Below are 18,978 nucleotides of genomic sequence, written 5' to 3'. Positions count from 1 at the left end.
TTTGTTTTCAAATGCTTGAAAATGCCTGCTCTGACACCCAACTTTTTTTTTTTTAAGTTGCATGTTAGGAGAGAAAAATTCATCAACACCTTTTTTTAAAAGATGAAAATTGTGTTAAGAAAATAGCACTATGAGCTGCTACTAGGTTGAGCCCAACATAATTAGTGTGATTAAATTGAAGGAAGTTAGCCATTTCTGTATGTAATTTTTTATTAATGATATTCAGATCTAATTAATTATATCCAGTTCTAGTTAATTACATGAGTGTGTAAGCTCGCGTTCTCAAAGTGTGTTCTGTGGAGTCTCATGAGGTGTTCCTGAAAATAGTAATCCACAATCAGATCAGGCTAGGACACGCTACCTGTACTCCCCGCTCTTGGAGAGTCCCAGAGCGCCATATTAAAGGCCTCGGGAAGTCCCTCGAGAAAGTAATTCTTTCATGCTGTCTAACTCATCATTTTCTGAACTTGTTTTTACCGCATGTACTTTTAGATACACAAAGAAATGCTAATCGAAGTCAGAACAATTCTTATACCATAGCTTGTGCTTGGACTGGTTGATAAGCAACATGTATGTTTATGGAGACGTTCCTCAAGTCTTCCAGAGCGACACTGCTGGGGTCTCCTCTGTTGCGACAGAGCATATTGCCAAGAGTATTGGTTTCATACAGTACAAGCCTACGACAGAGTAATCTCCTTTCTCTGAGGAGTCACTTAATCTCCTTCAGTCAATTTGCATACACGCAGGGGACAAATGGTGATGGCATGCTGGCCCTTCAGGGTGGCTGTGAAGGTGAAAGTTAGAACTTGGAAGTGCCCTGCTCTGCTCCTGGTTGTGGGAGGACTCCGAGAAGCCGTGGTGGTTACCAGCTATGGCAGAGACCCTCGTTTACAAGGAAGGCCATGTAATGGACTGTGTGTCCTGGCCGCAGGGCTCAGTGATCTGAGACTGCAGGGAGAGAGCGCCACTCCCCTCCTGGTTGGGTCTCCATAGGAGGTTTGAAAAGGAACACCTGACCTCCATTTTGATTATCAGCCACTAGGGGAAGGTGTAGAGTGTTTTGGTGGCCGTACACCGTGTGTCAAGGGAGGTGAAGAGTGGGCCCTGGGGAGAGGCGACTCATCAGTCTAGTAGGTTATGCAGGAGGAGGTCAGGTTTGACCTTTTGTCTCGAAGGAGGAGTGTAAATTTCTGGGAGAGAGAGACGGAGGAAGGTCGGGCATTCCGGGCAAACAGAAGCACATGTGTGACCAAAGCATTGGGGCAATCTTAGGGAGTACGATTGGTTTGATCTGGCTTGACGGAGTAGCCAGAGGATGAGGTGGCAGAGGCCAGATTGTCCTGTTTAGATGGCCACAGAGAACTCCTGGGAGGGCTTTACCAGAGGGCTGATGCCAGAGATGACTGTGGAGGACAGGGAGGCGGGGAAGGCCTGTGTGCTGAAGGCTCACCCTATGGGCCGGGGAGGGGTGATGCCGCCTGAGTAAAGCCTGGTAGGGTGTGGAGGAGAGGATGGGGGTGAGAGCTGCTGAGGAGGAAGAGCTGGCAGAGCTGTGTGGAGGGTCCAGGAAAGGGAGTGGTCAGTGGGAGCAGGAAGTGGGAACTCAAAAGATCGTCTTTGAGGTGGGGAAAAAATTGTTGAGTTCCTACTTCATGAAGGGCTAAGGAGCTTTTGCGGGGGTGGGTATGGGGCTTGGGAGTGGGTACGTAGGAACTCCAGAGTCAGGCCTTGTTGGCTGAGGCCACAGATCGGGGAGAACTCCATAGAGAGTGGAGCATGGAATAGGGGAATGAGAAGCCTGGGGAGAGTGGCCAGAAAGAGGCTGATGCACAGAAGGGAGGGGGCTGGGGATTTTCAGTGGCCCGGTGGTGGTCGCTGGAAGACCAAGTAGGATTTTAAAAGGCAGAGAAAGTGAACGTAGGCTTTTTCTTTTTCATGAAAACTGTTCAGGAAGGGGAGAAGAGAAAGGACAGGAAGAGAAGGGAGCAAGGTGTTTTCTTGTGAAGAAGGGAAATTGATTGTGCAGTGTCGTTCAGGGATGAGGAGAGAAGCAGTGTGTGTAACAGATGCGGCGAGGAGGGAAGATGGCGCGAGCCTGGGTGCCCACGAAGGGAGCTTCTTGTTCTCTGGATGGAGTGAGGGAGAGAAGAATCTGTAGGCGCTTCCAGCGGTGACCTCTCTTCTCTTTGGGAGGTAGGAGTCAAGTCCGCGATGAGCAGGAAGGAATCACCATCCTGGAACATTCAGCACCTGCTTAATCTTTCGTGGCAAATGTACTTCGGGAGGGTGGGTTTGACTCATCTTAAGTCGATTCTGAAAGTGGTTCCCAAAGATGACCTCCAAGAATATTTTCAGCCATGAAAACCCTGGATTATCTGTGTGGCCTCCCCAAATCCTGGCTGAAGAAAATGACACTTCTTGGGATGTTCATCTGTTTTTCTGTCTTTTGTTCATTGCTCAGTCTTGACAGTCCCGATGTGGGTCCTTCAGCAAAGTAGGGGCATCAGATGGTAGGAGAGCTGGGAAGGTATTCCAGGCGGGGAGACCTGTCAGTTGCCAAAGAGAATTAGCTCTCGCCTTTGACAGTGTGAGATTTCACATCAGAAAATCCATCAACTTTAGGGAGCGATTAGCTTAGAGAGAAATCATAACTTCCTCCCCTTCCCTCGAGCCTCTGGGGGGTGGGGGTGGGGTGCAAGCCCGGGTGGAGTTGGCAGCATCCCAGCTGTGCCCACGTTCATTGCTCTGTGTGTGACTTAATGACACCAAGGATTCTGTAGGGCTCTAGAAGCACCTGCTTGCCTCTATTTCTCTGTGAGGGCCTGTGTTTGCACAGGGCAGTCCCCTGGGAGGCAGACGTGTGCATGTGACTTCACTTCTCTCATTCCTTCTCTTACACCTCAGCCCGTCCAGAGGCAGTGGTAGCATTCCTTTATTGAGCAGACGCCAGACTGCAGAGTCGTGCGCGAGACATAACGAAGAATCAGGCTTAATTGGTGCTCCTTAAGCTCTGTAAGTGGATGTCATGACTTCTGCTTTCCAGAGAAGGCGTGCTCACAGACTGATGTCTTGGGCAATGCCATACCATGCGTAACTGAACTGGGCTCTGTCGGCACAGTGTGGCAAGGAAAGCGTGCAGCATGCCTCTCCCCACCCTCCCCTGCAGACTCAGAGGCGCCCTGGTCTCTGGCAACTGTTGCTGCCCGAGGTCCCCAGGCAGGGGAGGACACCCGGACAGCCCTGGGGCCTAGTCTTGCTTTGACCAGAAAGTTGCTTTGGGATCTGTTGCCTCTTTGTTTTGTCATCCACCGAAGGATTTAGGGAGGGGAAACTGGGGTGCTGTTGTTTAATGGGGAGAGTTCAGTTTTGCAAGATGAAGAGTTCTGGGCATGGATGGTGGTGATGTTGGCACAAGTGTGAATGTACTTAGTGCCCCTGAACTGTGCACCGAAAAATGGTAAATTTTATATCTTTATTTTACCATAATTTAAAAAACATAAGAAAGAAGACCCGCAGTTTGTCACTGTAAACACTAACTGAATGTTGTTATTTAAAGCACAGGGCCGGTGACAGATGCTCAATACATGTAAATTCTACCTGCAGTTATTCCTCATAACCCTGAGTTTCTGCCTTCTCACCGTTCTGCGACTTGTTTCCAGCTCTCCTCCTCCTCTTAGTCTCCTCCAAATGTCATTGTAACCATGTCTCTGTCTTTCTTCCAGGTGGGAAGCTGTTCCCTAGGGTGGTTTGACCAGGAAGGAGTGTGCACATGCACGCACGTGTTTGTGTGTGTGTGTGTTTGTATGTGTGTGTGTAAGGCAAGCTGGCTGGATTCCCTTTCTAGATGCTGAACTATCAAAAGTGATCCTCACCTGGGGATCCTCCCCAAGTGCAGTCCACCACGTAGTGTGCCTGGGCATCATGGAGAAGGCACCTAGAAGCCTGGCTCAGAGAAATTAGGGCAGTGGTTATGGTGCCACGGCAGCAAGCAGAGCCCCAGCTCAAAGTGGAATCTGAAGGAAAACTTTTTTTGAAAGATGAGCCCCAGCCCATAATATGGTGCCTTCTCTGGTCTCATCCCAATTGCGTTGTCCTTCCTTCCCTTTCACAGTCTACCCCATCATGACCAACTGGACTTATTAACAGACGCAAGTAAACTTGGGAGGAGGCTCTGCAGAGTTACCTTTTCAAAGCCTTTGTTTTGAGTTGCATAGTGTGCAAGACCAGCAGTGTAGGCCATAACGTTCTTTTTAAAAATAAGCTTTGTAAATTGAAGTGTAACATAAACAGAAAAGTACAAAAATCCTGAGTGTTTATTGCCATGAATTTTCTCAAAGTGAACACATCCATGTAACTACTACCCACATGAAGAAATAAAGCATCACCAGCACCCAAGAACCGCCCCCCAGCATCTCCTCCCAGCCACAACCTCCCATACCCAAAGGTAACCAGAATCCTACCACCAAATATTATTTTTGCTAATTTTTGAATTTTTTATAAATGAACTTCTACAGCATGTGCTCTTCTGTGATAACTTCTTTCACTCGAGAATCGTTCAGGGGTGTTGAGTGTGGAAGTAGTTCATGGATTTTCACTGTCATAGAGTTTTGCATTGTGTAAATATACAAGAATTTGTCTATTCTACTTTTGATGGACATGCAGATCTTTTCCAGTTTTTGGTCATTATTGCTGCTGGGAGCATTCTTACACATTTGGTGCACACATGATTGCATTTCTATTGAGTGTATACCTAGTGATGGAACTGGTGGATCACAATAAGATATGGATATGTTTATATTTTAATGAACATTATTAACCAGTTTTCTGAAGTGTTTATAACAATTACACTCCCAGCTGCAAAATAGTGGTTTCATTTGTTCCACATGCTTGCTAGTAATTGGTATTGCCAGTCATTTTATTGTTAATTCTGGTGAGTGTATAGTGGGATCCTGTGGTTTTCATTTGTATCTCACCAAAGACTGATGATGTTGAGTATCTTTTTTTGAGTATTTTTATTGTCCTTTTGGATATGTTCTTTTGTGAAGCTCCTGTGTAAGTCTTCTGTTGATTTTCTTTTGGGTTTTCTTTCTTGTTGTGCTTTGTAGGATTTCTTTATGTGTTTGCTACCTGAGACCTTTGCTAGATGTATGCATTGCATATATTTTCTCACGCCGTTTCTTCCTCACTTTCACTGGTATCTTTTGATGAAGAAAAGCCTAGCATATTAATCTTTTCCTTTAAGATAATTGCTTTTTGTGCCCTGTTTAGGAAATGTATGCATACCTCAAGAACATGATAACATTCTCCTGTGTTGACTTCTAGAAGCTTTATTGTTTGAACTTTCACTGTTAGGTCTGCAGTCCACCTGGAGTCGATTTTTTTATGTATGTGTGAGATAGATGTCAAGATTCATTTTTCTTCCAATGAGTATCCAGTTGACCCAGCACCATTTATTATGCCACTGTTCTCTATAATAAAGGTCTAATTCCCTTTTTGGTGTTTGCTTTCAAACCCCACCTCCTGCTTTTCCTTCTGCCCCACACCTCAGCAAGCTGTTGAGAAAGCTGTTGTACACAACCTTGCATGGTACTGGTGGGAAGTTCAAACCACACAAGCCCCAGCCACTGCATGCAAACTCTTCCGTGGCCTCACCCTAGCCACCAGGGTCACTCACTCCCACTTTCTCTCAAGCCACGCCAGCCACTTCTGGAACTGGCTTTTGTGCCTGCCATGTTCTCCCTAGAAAGACAAATAAGTGAGTACTTAATCTTTCCATAGCCCCTTGGTACATGTGTGGCATCACCGGTCTCGAAATATGAACCAATTTTGTGTTGGGAGGTAGATCCCACCCTCCATGACGTGATCACAACATTCTGCATTGTCACTTATGCATAAATGAAATTACTGTGTGTGTAGGTCTCTATTCAACTCCACTGGTCTGTTTGTCTGTCTTTGTACCAAGACCACAATATCTTAATTACTGTGATTTTATGATAAATATTTACCTCTACTAGTTTTTAAGTCCTTTAATGCTTTTCTGCTGTAAGATTGTCTTGCTGTGTTTGGCCTTTTGTATTTCCGCAGAAAATTTAGAATCATTCTGTCAATTTCCATACAGACACTTGTACGTAAAACCCTGCTGAGATTTTGGTGAGGGTCCTTTGAATTATAGCTCCCTTAAGAGGGAGTTGATATTTTTATAATATTAAGTCTTCAAATCCATAAACATATAATTTCCCTCTCTTTGGGTCTACTTTAATTTCTCTTGATACGTTTCATAGTTTTGTATTTACAAAATCTTTTGTTAGATTTCTTTGGTATTTGGATATCTGTTTTGTTTGCTATTGTTGCTATTGTAAGTGGTATTTTTTTTAAATTCTCTGTTATAATTGCTTTTCATGGTATGTATAAACCTGACTTTTTAAATATATTTCCCTTGTATCCAGCAACTTTGTTAAATTCAGTTATTAATTCTAATAATTTGTAGGTTCTTTTAGATTTTCTAGATGCGTAATCATGTTGTCTATGAATAATGAGAGTGTTTTTTTCCTTTTTGCACTGAGTGCAAAACCCAGTTCAATGATTCCCTTCTTAGGGGAAAATCTTTCAGTATTTCACTTTAAATTATGCTGATTGCTCTCAATTTTTTTGTGAATACTTTTTATAAGAGTCAGAAAGTTCCCTTTCACTTCTAGTTTGCTAGAAATTTGTATCATGAGTGGGTATTGAATTTTATCAAATACTTTTTCTGCATCTAATGAAATAATCATAGAATATTTTTCCTTTATTTCTTTAGTGCGGTGAATTATACGGTTGATTTTTGAATATTAAGCCAACCTTGCATTCCTGGACTAAATCTAACCAGGTTGTGATATGATACAATTTTTATACATAACTCCTTTTGATTTAATAATTTTTAATAGTTTCTTTGCAACTGTTTAAAAGTTACTTGCCTGTAATTTTATTTTCATATAGTGTCAAGATCAGGTTTTGGTATCAAAGTAATGGTGTCTTTATAAATAAGTTGGGCAGTATTTTCTCTATTTATGTTCCCTGGAAGATTTTGGGCAATATTGGTGTTTCTTTTGTTTGTTTGTTCATTTTTGCTTAAATGTTTGGAAGAATTCAATTGAGAAGCCACTGGGATCTGAAGTTATTTGAGAAGAGGGTTTTTAATTACAGGTACAATTTCTTTAGTAGATAGAGGACCATTTGGATTTTTTATTTCTTCTGGCGTCGGTTTTGCTAAGTTGTGTTTCAGTAATCTGTTCATTTCATAAAAATTGTCACAATTAGTAGTATTAAGGTGTTTATAATGTCCATGATTAACTTTTACAAGTAATGTCTGTATTTTCATTTCTGATATTGTAATTTGTGCACTCTTCCTCTTCCTCACCTCCCACGTCCACTGTTTTCAGTCTTGCTGTTGTTGTTAGTGCCATTGAGTTGATTTTGACTCCTAGTGACCCTGTGGACAGTAGAGCAGAACCCCGTCTTTTTGTGCCATCCACTCACCTTCCAGTGCTGTATCAGACAATGCTCCGCTGCTATTCATGGAGTTTTCATGGCCAGTTTTTTTCAGAAGTGGGTGGCCAGGTTCTCCTTCCTAGTCTTTCTTATTCTGGAAGCTCTGCTGAAGCCTGTCCACTATGGTTGACCCTGCTGGTAATTGAAATACCAGTTGCATAGCTTTCAGTATCACAGCAACATGCAGCCACCGCAGTATGACAGCCGACAGACAGATGTTGTGGTTCCCTGACCAAGAAACAAAGCCAGGCTGCAGCAGTGAGGGCACTGAATCCTAACCACAGAGCCTTACTTCAGATTTATAAATTTAATTTTTCTTCCAAGAATCAACACTTGAGTTTATTGATTTTTCTCTATTATACATTTGTTTTCTGTTTCATTTTTTTCCTTGCCTTATATTTATTTCCTTCCTTCAACTTTATTTGGGGTTTAATTGGTTGCTTTGTTCTTTTTTTTTTTTTTTTTAAAGATTTTATTTTTCCTCTTTCTCCCCCAAGCTCCCCCGGTACATAGTTGTATACTTTTAGTTGTGAGTCCTTCTAGTTGTGGCATGTGGGATGCTGCCTCAGCATGGCTTGATGAGCCTTGCCGTGTCCGCCAGGATCAGTACCGGCAAAACCCTGGGCTGCTGAATCGGAGCACACAAACCTAACCACTCGGCCACGGGGCCGGCCCCTGCTTTTTTCAAAATACTTGAAAGTAAAAGAGTATTTAGATTATTTATTTTTCCAGTCTTTCTTGTTTCCTAATACAGGAATTTAAGATGATAAATTTTCCTGTAAGCCTGCTTTATCTGTAAATTGCTTTATTTTATTGTGGTAAAAACACATAAAATTTGCCATCTTAATCATTTTTAGGTGTACAGTTCAATGGTATTAACTATATTCACATTGTTGTGAACCTTATCTCCAGGAATTTTTCATCCTGCAAATCTGTGACCCTATACCCATTAATCAGTAACTCCCTTTTCCCCTTCCCTCTGGCCCCTGGCAACCACCATTCTACTTTCTGTCTCCATAACTTTGGCTACTTTAGATACCCCATAGAAGTGGAGTCGTACAGTATTTGTCTTTTTGTGACAAGCTTATTTCTCTTAGCATAATGTCCTGAAGGTTCATCCATGTTGTAGCATGTGTCAGACTTTCCTTCCTTTTTAAGGCTGAATAATATTCTGTTATATGGATATGCCACATTTTTTAAATCCATTCATCCATTGATGGGCGTTTGGGTTGCTTCTACCTTTTGGCCATTGTGAATAGTGCAGTTATGAATATGAGTATGTAATACTATTTTTTTATATGTTGTGTTTTCATTATTAATCAGTTCCAAATGTTTTTAATTTTTATAATCATTTTCTTCTTTGATCTATGGGTTATTTTAAAGTAGTTAATTTCCAAATGACTGCATATTTTCTAGTTATATTTTTCTTATTTATTTTTAGCTTAATTATACTGTGGTCAGAAACACATCTTTTGTGATTTTAACATTTTAAAATTTGTTTAGTCTCATTTTAGACTTGCCCACCGTATGATTCATTTTTACAAAATTTTCTGTGTGCCCTTGTGTGTAGTTCCTCAGTGCAGTAATTTACATAAATATATTAATAAGGAAAATCTGGTAGCTATGATGTTCAAATCTTCTACTTTCATCCTGATTTTTGTCTGCTTGTTATATCATTTACTGAAAGAAGTGTGTTAAAGTGTTCCACTGTGATTGTAGATTTGCCTTTTTATATTTCTGTCACCTCTCCCATTATAAATTTTGAGAGTATATAACTAAATACTATAGATTTAGAATTTAAATTTAGAATTTATTCCTAGTAGGTTGCCCCTTATTTAAAATCATGAATTCTTTCTCTTTTCCATTTGAAATGCCTCTTTTCTAAAATCTACTTTGTCTTATTATCAGTATAATGACTTCTTTTTTAAAATTTTTTTTTTTTTAACTTTAGAATGAGTTTAGATTTACAGAGAAGTTGAAAAGATAGTAGAGAGAGTTTCCATATATCCTACACCTGCTTTCCCTGTTGGTAATGTCTTACAGTGGCATGTTACATTTTTTGCAAGTAATGAACCGACATCAATACATTGTTATTAACGACAGTCCGTACTTCATTCAGATGTTCTTAGCTTTTACCAAATGTCCCTTTTCTGTTCCAGGATTCCATTTAGTCACCATATTAAATTTCATCTTCATGTCTCTTTAGGTGCTTTTAGACTGTGTTAGTTTCTTGGACATTCCTTGTTTTTGATGACCTTGACAGTGTTGAGAAGCACTCGTTAGGAATTTTGTAGAATATCCTTCAATTAGATTCGTCTGATATTTTTCTCATGGTTAGACAGGGCTTATGGGCTTTTGCTCATAAGACTGCATAGAGAAAAGTACCATTCTCATCATATCAAATCAAGGTTACATATCTTCTCACATCATATTAACCTTGATCACCTGGGAGTTATGCTCCATCTCTGTGAGGGGGCAGTCTCTGGCTAATTATTCAGAATTCCTCTGCACAGGAGATTTGTCTATTCTCCCCCATTTATTTACTTACTCATTCATTTATTTATATCTGTATAGACCTATGGATATTTATTTTACACTTTGGGTTATAATCCAGTACCATGTTATTTGTTTTCTTGCTCAAATTGTTCCAGACTTCCCCCTTTTCTAATATAGCCAAGTATCAGACTCACTTCTGTTTCCCTTCTCTCCAGGAATTTGGCCCCTTGAATTCTCACTGCTTTCGTAGCCCTAAATTACAGCTTCTTGTTTTCCCAGCCTCATGAGCCTGCCAAAAGTTCTACTTAGTCCTCTTGCCCTCTTAACCATCACTCTCTGCTTGGTTTTTGTTATAACCTCTTGAGACCCACCAGTTATGAATCCACAAGTGCATTGGAAAGAAAAGTAGCACAGGATGCTGAGCTCGTTTCAGTATATTTTCTTGGTTGTCAGGATCTCAGCCCCTCAAGTCCTAGCTGCCTTGATAGCTCACTGATGCTTCCACAGAGATTGTTTTATTTTTTAATTTCATCAAGAGTTTCTGGTTGTTCTTGGTGGGAAGACTAGTCTGACACAAGCTGGTGCATCATAGCCACAAGTAGAATTCCTCAGGCAAAGTATTTTTTACTTTCCCCACTATATCATGGTTGGGCGGTGCCTCATGCTATTTTAAGACCTGGTGCTTTGAGCTCATACATCAGATACCCTAAGTAATGCAGATTTTATATGTTGTGTAGGAAAATGAGTCATTCTTTGCCTTTCCTTCACTTATATCCTTAGTCACAAGGGCTATAAAAAAGGATTGGCTTCCACTTTCTCTTTAAGGTCAGGGAAAAAATAATGATCTTCGAAGACATAAAAGCTTCGACATAAAAGCTTTTGAATAAAGGGATAGATGAGGAGAGCTATGTTAAATGCTCTTTTCATCCTTGGGGATCTTGGGAGAGGGCAATTGCTGGTGCGAATTTTTGTTTAGACCTTAAAGAAATTAAGCTTCTCTATATGGTTAAGAATGGACTTGTGTAAGAACACTGCTTCAGAGATTAAGTTTGTAGTTCACATTGGCATATCTGTCAGTGAAAGCATACCTTTAACTAGATAGAGCAGGATATGTAAGGTCTTCCATGCATGTTCTTGCTAAGCCTTGTCTCTGCCATCCCTGTACTTGGCTTGATATTTTTCCATCCCCTCTAGTTTTGTGTTATCTGCAGTCCTGAAGAGTTTCTGTCTCATCCAGGGTTGAACAGAACCAAATCATTGAAAAAGTCCCCACAGATTGACAGATGTCCATGAATTGATCCATTTTTAGTGTGGGCATTCAAATGGCCACTGATCCATCTCATTTTGCCAGATCCAAGCCACAGAGTTCAGTTTGATCCACAAGAATGTTGGGAGGGACATGTCATGTATCTTGTTAAAATCCAGATGCATTCTCTCTTCTGGGTTTCCCTTGTCTACTTTTGTACATACCCCATCCGAGAAAGAAATGGGACTGATTTCACAGACTTACCCTTACTGGACTCATTTTTAGTTCTTCTAATTGCCACTTTTCTTAAAGGTGATCACAAACCAATGCTTTAATAAGTGGCTTTTAGAAGTTCCCTGTCCAGTACGGCAGCCACTAGCTACATGTGGCTATTTAAATTTGATTTAAATTAATTAAAATTATGTGAATTAAGAATTCCGTTCTTCAGTTGAACTGACATTTCAAGTGCTCAAAGCCCGCTGTGTTGGGCAGTGCAGCTGGAACACTTCTATCATTGCAGAAAGTTCTGTTGAACAGAGTAGTTCTAAAATCTTGATATTAGAATCATATTTGAGCTCCCCAGTCTGCCCATTCATCATTTGTCTCTTTGACAGACATTTACATGATGTTTTCCTGTAGTCATTGTTCTGTCACCTCTCCTCTTTTCCACATGTCCTCCAGAATGATCTTCAAAAGTGTCTCTAATGCCCAAACCAGTCTAAAGTGCAGGTATTGGATATGGACTACCTTCTTGGCTTCTGAGGAGGTTGCATTAAAAATGAAACTAAGCCACGTTTGGTAAACTAGGATCCATGCCTGACGAGCAGCGCTGTCTGGCTGGCTGATGTTTTCCTGACTGTTATTGTTGTTAAGGGAAAAAAGAATGTGATCTATATTGCTTGGCCCAGGATGTCTGTTTCTGAGCATGATTAGTGAGAGATGAGAGGCAGCTCCTGGAGAATCAGCTGTCAGGTTGTCTTATTCCCTAAGTGGATGCCATCAAGAGCAATTACAGTGAGTGAGCGTCTGGGGTCCTACATTTATGTCTTTTACAGCATCTTTAGTAGAAGAAAATTTCCTGTTTTAAAAGACAAAAGAAAATGTCCACAGCCCTTCTAGGGGTGACAACCTCAATGACTGGTGGGTAGCGCCTCTCCTGGCGTGTGCCTGTCCATCACCCCAGGGACCACACTCGGCAGTTTGGTTTGCCAGTGGATGGTGAGGGGGAGAGGGGCAGGTGGAAATATCTTAGGACCCAGATCCTGCATAGTATTCTTAGTGGAAGAGCTTGTTATCATGTCAGAAAGAAGAAAAACCTTTCTTAGTTGAGTGTACACATTTAAAAAAAAAGACTCATCAGACACTTGGGATATTATGCTAATGGATGTTTGAAGCTCTGCCCACTGTTTTGAACACTTTCTCACTGGCATTTGCACCCGAGTAGCAGATCATGAGCAGGTGCCTGGGGGGACAAGGGTGAAGGGAGAACTGGAGGGAAGAGCTCTGGGCCTGGAGGCGGGCACCGAGTCGCCGGCTGTGTGGGACCTCAGGCAGGTCACTGCAGTCCTGAGTCTTGCTTTCATCCGTGCCCTTCCTGCTTCACAGAATTATTGTGACAACCAGAAGCATCCATATGCCAGGAGCTGTGCTAGACGTTTTGCATATGTATCTCTGGTCATCGGAGTAACAAGATAAGCTTGTATTATCCCCTCTTACAGATGAGGCAACAGGAGCTTAAAGAGCACGCTTGTCAGAATAGGCACTCAGTGAAGTTAGCACTGGTTGCTATTATTTTTGTGGGAGAGTCTCTTGATTCCTGGGTCCAGACTTTTTCTCTGTGGGAGCTTAGATGAGGTGGGGAAGGTCTCTTAGCCTTTAGCACCTCCTGTGTGATGTGGAGATGACAATACCAGCCTCTAACCTGATGGTCGTGTGTGTGATATGTGTTGCCAGGGGCAGTGTGCCGTGCTGATGTATGGTTGGATTGAGATGATGGAAGCATAGAGAGAAAGTGGAAAACGGGGAAGAGCTGAGCTACTTTTCGGAAGGCAGTTCCTATATTGTGTACCCTGAAGCTCAGGTAATTGGCTTGGTGGGAAGAGAAAAGTGGCACTTCCTCCTTCTCTCCATGAGGTACCCACTGTTGATGTGCTGTTGGGTTTGGGGGTCTCCTCTTACCCTCTGGCTTTCTTCTGTCCTCCTGTCCTTCTTTGCCTGTTTCTCCTGCTCTTCTGTCTCTGTTTCTCTTCCCTGAGGTTCATCTCCTATTCTTTCCCCTCTCTTCCTTTACCCTTCAGACTATAACAGGTTCCTTTCATCATGTTATGCTTATTAAATAAATCTGGTGTTTAATATTTTTATGTCTCTTTCCAAGAAAGTCAAGGTGAATGACTGTGTAACTTTAGACTGTGAGAAGACAATAATTATGGCAGCCAAGCAGAGCTTTAGAGGAAGGAGGGTTGGGTGCTGGGGGCAAATTATTTCAGCGAGTGTGTTTGCTCGTGGTGGTGGCCCACCTGCATGTGAAGGAGAAACTCTGGGGTCTGATGCTGTTGCTCCCTGACCTGGCACGTCTCTCAGGCTGTGCAGGGAAGAGAGTCAGAACCCAAGACCAGGTTCACTGAGAGCTCTGTTCAGTTCTGAGAAAATTTCTTTTATGTTCTCTTTGATAATTTCCTTCTCTCTCTTTTCTCTTTCTGGAATTCCCACTTATCTGATGTCGGACCCCTTGATTTAATCCTGTAAGTCTCTTCTTTTCTTTCATATTCTTCCATCTCCTTTTCTTTCTTTTCTTCTTTCAGACCTTTCTGACTTTCTCTTTAAATTCCTATAATGAAATTTTTGTACTTTCTTTTACTTTTAATTTCCAAGAGCTCTTTCTATTCTTTCATCATTTCCCTTTTGTAGCATTCTGTTCTTGTGTTTTGGAAGCAGTATCTTCTTATATTTGTTTGAAGGTATTAATTACCTTTTTATTTATTTTTGACAATTTCTCCTGTTTCCTGCATTCTGTTTCCTTTGGTTTCCTTGCACTCGCTTGTCTAGATTTTCTTCTTCCTGTTTGAGCCCTTCCTCCCAAATCTGGGATCCTTGGTTGTTCATTCACATCAAGGAGTGAAACACTGGAAATGGATTGGAATCTCATTAGCATCATCTGGGGCACATTAAAAACCACCAGTCTGGGGAGGTCTGTCCCAGGCAAGTTGGATCAAGATCTCTTGGAATGGGGTCTGGGTATTGATAGATTGACATCTAGACATATCAATAGAGATACATAGATCGGGACATCGATTTTAACTCCCTAATAGTTCTAATGTGCATCCGGAGCTGAGGACCACTGCTCAGCTGGATGCCATCTGGGTGACAGTGCTGGTTCTTTTGAGAGTTGGTGTAATTGCCATGCACTGAAACCACTCTAGTGCTTTTTACTGCACTGGATGCCTAGGGGACTCTGATTGCATCCATATGATTTTCTGTCTTTCTGCACATTGGAAAATTGCAGAGTGGGAGGAATTGTACATACCTTTAGAGACTGTTGAGTGAATTAAGTTTCAGGGACCTATGGTCATGAAGGATAAGCTCACATGCCAGGGGGGCTAGGCAGTCCTTCTGCCAGAGGCTCTTTACAGCTGCAACAGGAAATGTGGGAAGGAAGCAGGTAAGTGCAGCTGTGAAGAGTGGGAACCAGGAGGGTTGATCTGGATGCAGATGTGGCCAAGGATCAGCCCCTGGCTGGGGATGGAGCAGGACCTGTGAGGGAGGCTTGACAGAGGCTAGAGCGTTTGGCCCTTGGGCTCTGCTGAGGCTAACCTGCCTCTTCTAACCGCTAGGAGAACAGTGGAGTGCAGGAGTGGCAGGATATGGTATATCAACATCAATATATCTATACCAATACGTAGAAAGAAGCTGCGGTTTGAGAGTAAGAAAGAATAGGAAACACTGGGCTGGGAGCAGGGTAGGGGTGCCCCACCTGAGCCCTGCTCCCTCAGACAGGTGGCCAGGGCCTGGGCTACCACTCCTCACAGCTGGTGACCTTGCCTCAGCTGCACCTCCCCTTGGAGCCTTGGCTTCTTCCACTGAGAAAGAGGATCATGATGGTGCCTGCTGAGCAGGAGAGTAAATGGGTGATGCATGGTGGGGGCTCAGGCAACCTGGACGGAAGAGGCCGATTTGTGTGTTATATCACTCTCAGTGTTTACAGTATAACTTCCCCCAAGCAGGAGAGATCAGGTTTGCGCTTGAGTCTGCAGACTGGATATGGCTTGAAGATGGAATGGAAAATGAACAAGCAAAGACCAGGGCAAATGTTATGTCTTCTTGGTGGAGTATCCCTTTGATCATTATACAGTGCTCCTCTTTGTCTCTTTTTACCTGTCTTATCTTAAAGTCTACTTAAAGTCTGATATAAGTATTCCAAGATCTGCTTTCTTTTGTTTGTCATTAGCTTGGAGTATCATCTTCCATTCTTTAACTCTCAGCCTGTGTTTGTTATTGGAGCTGAGATGTGTCTACTGGAAGCTGCATATTATTGAGTCTTGTTCTTTAATCCATCTTGCTGCTCTGTGTCTTTTTATTGGATGCTTCAATCCATTTACATTTAGGGTGACTATTGATATAGGAGGGCTTGATGCTGCCATTTTATCACTTGTTTTCTCGTTCTTTTGCTTTTCCCTTGTTTCTCATCCTGTGTATTTCGGAATGCCAATTCCATTAAGTAGTTTTTTATGCTGGTTTTCTTAGTTTTCTCCTCACTTGTTATTTGTGTCTCTGTTCTGCTTTTTTGTTTATTGGTTACCATGAGGTTTGTATGCAAAATCTCGTAGGTGAGATTGTCCATTTTCTGTTGACCTCTAATTTACTTAGACTAAGCTGATTCAGTCCCTTTCCCCTTCCTCTCCTAAGTGGTTTTTGTCACATCTTTTTCCATCTCGTGTTGTGAGTTTGTGGTTAAAATGACAAGATTATTTTTGTTTTAGGTGTTTTCCTTCTCTTTATCTTTAATGTTCTACCTGAGTATTTGCTAACCTCTTCTGAGGGATAGCTACAATTTTCTGATTTTGTCTACCTGTTTATCTCCTTACTCAGGGCTTTGTAACCCTTTTCTTCTTTTTTTTTCAGGTCTGAGGTCCTTCTTGAGGATTTCTTGGGGGGAGGGGGTCTTATGATCATGAACTCCCTTAGTTTTTGTTTATCTGGGAAAGTGTTTGTCTCCATCATATCTGAAGTATTTTCACTGGACAAAGTATTCTTGGCTGAAAGTTTTTGTCTTTCAAAGATTTGAATATATCATTCCACTCTCTCCTGGCCTGTAAGGTTTCTGCTGAGAAATTCGCTGAATGCCTCATAGGAGTTCTTTTGTAAGTTATTTTCTTCTGCCATGCTGCCCTTAGGAATTTTTGTGTGTCATTCACTTTTGCCAGCTTCACTACCATTTGGCCCTGCTGTAGGTCATTTTACATTGATATATTTAGGCTTCTTTGACGTGGATTTCCATCTCCTTCTCCAGGTTTGGGAAGTTCTCCACTATTATTTCTTTGAGTGACCTTTCTGCTCCATTCTCCTTCTCATCTCCTTCTGGAATACCTATAATCCTTAGGTTACACTTGCTAATTGAGTCGGATATTTCTCAGAGAGCTTCTTCATTTCTTTTTAGTCTTAGTTCTCTCTCCTCCTCTGTCTGAAGCATTTTTATATTTCTGTCCTCAAAGTTGCTGATTCGTTCCTCCTTGATATCCGCTCTCTTGTTCAGGGACTCCATATTCTGCTTTATCTCTACCATTTGCTTTTCATCTCCAATATTTCTGATTGGTTCTTGTTTATAGTTTCAATCTTCTTTGTAAAGTAGCTGCTGAACTCATTAAACTGTCTATCTGCATTCTGTTTTAACTCCTTCAGTTTTGTTTAATGATAGTTATTTTGAATTCTCTGTCGTTTAGGTTACAGATTTCTGTGTCTTCAGGATTGATTTCTGGGTCCTTCTCATTTTCCTTCTGGTCTGGAGATTTAATATATTTTTCATATTGCTATATGGCATGGATTTTTTCTTCTGCATTGTGGTAGCATTTGATTGCCACTTCCACCATCGCCACTGGGTGGGTGTCAAGAGCGGCATGTTCTGACCCTGCCACCATCTGCGGTACAGCTCCCAGGTGCTGGGCTAGGGTGCCAGGCAGGGGGAGGGGCACTTTCTTTCTCCTGCACTATCTCCTGGGCTTCTCGCTCTGTCCTTGCTATTTGCTCTCCTGGGGTGTTGGCTTGATGAAGACACCCCCACAATAGCTAGTCACCTGTGTGTGAGACTTTCCCCCGAGTTATGAGTGACCTTGGGCATCTGTGGTGTTCCTGAGGAAGGCCACTGCTCCCTCCCTACTTTTCTCTTGGAAGCCACACCCAGTCCCTGTGTCACTGCCCTTCATGGAGGAAGAGAAGCTTTCTCTTACCTCCTTCCACTTCCTCAGGGGTGGTGGAGGGCTCCAGCACTTCCACCTTCTGACATATGGTTGCATGGGTCTCTCAGACGTCTTTTGTGTTGTGTGGATGTCCTCTGTTGGAATATGAATATCCTTTTCATTGTATCTTAGAGAGGAGAGTTTTCAGGGAGAGCTCTCTCCACCATGATGCTGACTTCTGATTGCTTTCTTGTGGTATCATTTAACTTTTGCCCCTCTGTCTTGTGGTTCTTGTCATCTGGAATTTAATTCCAAAGACTTGTGTATTAGTCAGTTTGTGCTGCATAACAATAACAGAATCTCACTGACATATAATAATGAGCACTTTTTTTCATACTCACAGGCCATGGGTCAGCTGGGCAGGTTTGTTCAGGTTGCTGATCTGCTGGGTGGTTCTGCCTCTTACATGTTTATTCTGAGACCCAGGCTGGTCTCAGACAGCCTGATTTTTCTGAGACCTAGCCACAGGAGTCATGCATGGCTCGTGGTGGATCATAGGAACACCAGAGGAGTGAGTGGAAACCAGAGATGGCCTCAAGGGTTAGTCTTGGATCTTGCACATTGTCACTTCATCCACATTCCATTGACAAGTCACATTGCCAAGCCCAATATTAATGGTGTGTTGAGTATGCTTCTCTCATGGACAAAGGGGTTTTTTCCTCAATGATAAATCTGATCTACAAGCGTGTTTAGATTCAGACTAAAATTTCTTGGCAAGAATACTTCATAAGTGATCCTATGTGTTTCACACTGCAACATACCACACAATTCACACATAGTACATAGTATATGATTACTATTGATAGTTGATCTGACTAGTTATGGTTAATCACTGAGTTAAGATGCTCACAGCTTGAGCTGTCTGTTTTAAACTTGTTTATTCCTCTTGAAACTTATAAGTTATCTGTGAATAGCTCTTTGGCACCATATATATTGGGCACTCAATGAACCTTGCATTATCCATTGATGATCCTGGACTGAATCCATTAATTCACTAGTTGTTACATATTAGTGATTTCATAATTCTCTCATACAATTTACATTTATTAGCTGGCATTCTTCTGTAAAGAAGAGATTTCTTCCATCAACCGGAGCTATTAGACCACTCTGAAATATAATTTCTATTATTAAAAGAGTATAAATGCTTGTTTATTCCCCTTCAATTAGTAATTTTCAGAATAACAAGTTGGTATAATAGCCAATTTTAATGGTCTGATAGATTTTCTGAGGTTGAACCATCTTCTCTTTTGTGATATAAAC

At 41.8% G+C, this 18,978-nt stretch overlaps 1 protein-coding gene across 19 annotated transcripts in view; it reads left to right on the top strand.

Moving 5' to 3' along the window:
* The window catches only part of APBA2 (amyloid beta precursor protein binding family A member 2), a 225,730-nt gene that overhangs the window by 120,655 nt on the left and 86,097 nt on the right, over positions 1–18,978 (top strand). For 2 of the 19 annotated variants that reach the window (XM_070231258.1, XM_070231198.1), the window contains one exon: positions 13,223–13,349. The exons of the other annotated variants lie outside the window; for them this stretch is intronic. The gene's annotated coding sequence lies outside the window, so the exon portion shown is untranslated. The remainder of the gene's footprint in view (positions 1–13,222; positions 13,350–18,978) is intronic. 19 annotated transcript variants of the gene reach the window in all.

Source organism: Equus caballus, chromosome 1 (genome assembly GCF_041296265.1).
Source record: "Equus caballus isolate H_3958 breed thoroughbred chromosome 1, TB-T2T, whole genome shotgun sequence".
Classification (NCBI taxonomy): Eukaryota; Metazoa; Chordata; class Mammalia; order Perissodactyla; family Equidae; genus Equus; species Equus caballus.
The sequence above is the reverse complement of the archived record's forward strand: the minus strand, read 5'-3'. Positions and strand labels throughout refer to the sequence as shown.